This window comes from Malus sylvestris, chromosome 15 (genome assembly GCF_916048215.2).
Source record: "Malus sylvestris chromosome 15, drMalSylv7.2, whole genome shotgun sequence".
In the NCBI taxonomy this organism is placed as follows: domain Eukaryota; kingdom Viridiplantae; phylum Streptophyta; class Magnoliopsida; order Rosales; family Rosaceae; genus Malus; species Malus sylvestris.
In genome coordinates this window covers 54,586,566-54,590,526 of record NC_062274.1, presented here as the reverse complement: position 1 = coordinate 54,590,526, position 3,961 = coordinate 54,586,566, and the positions used below count along the sequence as shown (strand labels likewise).

At 42.4% G+C, this 3,961-nt stretch overlaps 1 pseudogene; it reads right to left on the bottom strand.

The window, feature by feature from the left end:
* Window positions 1-3,279: 3,279 nt before the first annotated feature.
* LOC126603117 (40S ribosomal protein S15-4-like) lies at window positions 3,280-3,541 on the bottom strand (annotated as a pseudogene).
* Window positions 3,542-3,961: the final 420 nt, after the last annotated feature.

Genomic DNA, 3,961 nt, shown 5'->3' with positions numbered 1-3,961 from the left:
GGAAGTGTGGTAGACTCCGGGTGCGAGATTTGAGTTAGGAAATGTCAAATTCACGAAGAAATACGGTGAAAATGCCCCTAGTTCGATCGTAGGCCCAGAAATTTGAAGCTGGGATGGTTAAACTAATCTTGGACTAATTTAGGCTGCTTGGAAAGCCATGGGAGTAGGTTGGGTCGCAAGAGCAGGCTGGGCCACGGGAGTGCGCTGCTAGGCGTGTGGCACACGCGGATGTGAGGCTTGGGCTCAGCTTCGCAATGTGTTGAGTTTGGACAACATAGTTCAGCTTAGCTAGGGCTTAGGCCCTTGAAGGTTTAAGTGGCACGGCTTGGGCCGTGGCCTTGGAGCCATGGGTTTTGCCAATGGTGGCTACCGTGGTGGTTACCACGGTGGTGCCTCGTGGGGGTGCCGCTCCGCTTACCACTATGTTGAGCCTTGTAGTGGTCTGAATCCTTGAATGTTGGAATTTCCGTTTGTCAAGGTTTGCAAATCATTTGCCATTGTACTTTTGTTTTATGTTTTATCAAAGAATTTTTAGAAATAAAAATTCCAAAGATAAGAATGTACGAAAAATCTACAAATAAGCAAAGAAACAAAAAGCCTTAGATACGAGAGTCTTCTACGAGCGTGTGACTCAACTCTCAATGAAAGCACGAATTTGTGGATGCAAATTTCTTTCTCCTTGCTCTTGGACAAAATTACACCTACAAAATAAATAACATCTTAGGTCAAGGTCAATAGTCTAACGCACCCACGATGAAGTGGGGGGGGTGCTTTAGCTGAAGAACCTCCAATGCCAAAAGTTAGAATTTTGAGGAAAAAGTGTTTGGAGAATTTAGAGATTTTAACAAGAGAATGGAATTCAGTTTTGGATACAATGAGGGTGTTTATATAAGGGTGTACCCAGCCACCTTGGGAGGAGATGGACCAGCTACTTGGATGGTTTTAGGGGTGAAGTTAATGATTTGTGTTTAATTAGCAAATTAATTAAATAATTAATCAATTAATTAGCTAATTAATATAATAAAACAAGAATGATTTAGGGGTTACCTTGTGGTGAAGATTTGATGAGGATGGATGAAATAGGTTATAAATAAATACCTATTTTTGGCACTTTTGACTTGATTGTGGGATGATTGTCTGCTGCTCACGCGTAGGAATTTTGATGTTCCTCGAGGGTAATTTTGTGCTTTTCACCCTAGAATCCACATGTCGCCTTCATATTCTTCTTGATTATTTTTGGCTCTGTTGATGCACAAAACCGAAGGTCTTGGAACAACGTAAATCCAACCGTGAATCTGCATGTAATGTAAATAACACAGGATGTATCGTGGTTCACCCCAAGGTTTGGGCTACGTCCACATTGATTGTATTTCTCTGAGAGTATTTGTGAGGGAGAGAGTGTGAGAGCTTTGCCCTAGATAAGAGAGGCTTAGGAAATGGCCTCCCTTAATTATGAGGGTGAGGGATCCTTTTATAGAATAAGGACTCCTCACTTATTACATATTTGCCCATTCCTTTATCACATAATTACATTTAAGTCTCTCGAGTATTTGTACGAGATCTAAATACGAGGCCCTAAATATGGTATAAACAGTAGTCCCCCAAGTCTTCAGTCAAGAGAGTCTTTTGGCTGGAGACTTGAAATTCAGTCCATGTGTGGACCGAAGTAACTAGATGTTGTTTTGAACTGATGTTCGATATGAGGCGGTGCTCAATTTGAAATGATGCTCAACTAGAAGTAGCACATGCTGCGAGGCTGCTCGGCTCGTGGCTTATGTTGCCTTGGTTGGCTCGGCTTGTGGCGTTGAAGGTGAGGGAGTCCCTTTTATATAATAAGGGATTGCTCTTCAATACATAAATATGTGCTAGATTTGATGCTCGCGGTGAGGCGGTTGCTCAGTAGGCGGCGATGTTCTCTAATGATGGTGAGGGAGTCCCTTTTATAGAATAAGGGCTCGCTCCTCAATACATAAATACGGGCTAGAGTTAATGCTCTCTAATGGTGGTGAGGGAGTCCCTTTTATAGAATAAGGGCTCATTCCTCAATACATGAATGATGGGCTAGAGTCCCCCAAGTATTTTTCATGAGGCCCAGTTGAGGCCTAATATATGGTACATAATGTAGTCCCCCAAGTCTTCAGTCAATAGAGTCTGTTGGCTGGAGACTTCAAATTGAATCCATGTATGGGCCGAAGTGGCGGTTGTTCGGAGGCTGTATTTGTATACCCTTCACTGAAGCTTTGTAAGTGAAGCTTTGAAGCTGTAGCTCTGTAAATGAAGCTTTTGAAGCTAAAGCTTTTGTAAATGAAGCTTTTGAAGCTGATTGACATGAGTGATGCTCATGAATGTTTAATTGACATGAGTGATGCTCATGGACGTTGACATGAGTGATGCTCATGAATGTTTATGTATGATTGATATGAGTGATGCTCATGAATTTTTATGTATGATTGACATGAGTAATGCTTATGTATAATATGAAGTACTGGGCGTACTTTTGGTCACTTGGTTGGTGGCATAAAGGAGAGTACGGGTTGTACATTTCATTACCTGGTTGGTGGCATCAATGGCTAGTTGCCAAATGATATTAGAGTACGGGTTGTACATTTCATCACCTGGTTGGTGGTAATAGCGGCAGGTTGCCGAATAATTTTTGGAGTATTGGGCGTACTTTTGGTCACTTGGTTGGTGATAATAGCAGCGGGTTGCCGAATAATTTTGGAAGTACCATGCGTATTTTTGATCGCCTGGTTGGAGCTATTTTGGGCTTATGGGCCTTCGCCCTCTACACAACATTCCAGCGCATTTATTTTGGGTTTTTTCATTTTTTTTTAAATTACCCTATGATGGGGTTTATACATATTACCCTCTGATTGGGTTTATACAGATGTCTCCGAAAGATAATAAAAATAAATTACATCATTTTGGTGGGGTGTTTATTCCTTGCTTTTGCTTTCTCTTTTGCTTTCTGCTTTTGCTTTCTCTTTTCTCTTTTGGTAAATGGCAAACAACGCTTTCCGTATTGGTTGAGGAAGTGCGCAGGCAATTATCAGCTATCATAGCTAGGTTTCTTGGGTCATCCTTGGGAATATTTCTTTCAACCTTGCTGACAAGATCTGCCTCACCATTTAGCAACTTTCGTATATATGCCTCCTTTTTTTCTTTTTATGCTGTTTGAACACAAGCTGGTGTACTCCAGCTGTAAAACATGTAAATAATGTAAATAACGTAAATAAAGTGCGCATGCAATTGTTGCGGAAACAAGCTGAAATTCCGATGTCATAACAAAATATAAGGCGCTTTGGGCAGCTTCTTGATCAAAGCCATTGGCTTTCTATTCAAACCTCTCTGGAACATTCTGCGAGCCCTATAGCAGGAAAGAGCTTAACAAGCTCATCAATCGACATGTCAACAAGCGCATCCAAATTGACGCCTCTAAATCTGAACTTCTTGAACGCCCTCTTCTTTGGTATTCTTGCCCCCGCAACATCAGCCTCCACATCCGCCATGTTTGCCGAAGATGAAGAGAAACCCTAATTCGTAGAGAGGTCGGCGATTGGTGGAGTTGCAGAGGAAGTGGGTTTTCTCTATTCCGGCGACGGCGGTGATTGTTGCTGCTAGTGGAGTTGCCTGAGGCTAGCTTTGACGTCGCTGAAATAGGAAGAGAGAGATAGATGATATCGGGATTTGACTGAGGACGATCACTGCAAAAAGCTGATCTCGGCCATAACTTCACTGTTTTGTGGGGTTTTATGTCTGAGGAGCCTGGACTCGCTGGAAAGTTGAGATGACAACAGGTTTTTTGCGTTTAAGGAGCCTGTTTTTGCAAGGATGCTACCAGGTTGAAGGCAAGAATGGACGCCGTGGATGGGATGCCATCTGGTCTGCACACCCTTTCTCATCAATGGAGAATTGTTGCCATTGTTGCCACGACCAGTGAGGCCATCACAATGAAAAACCA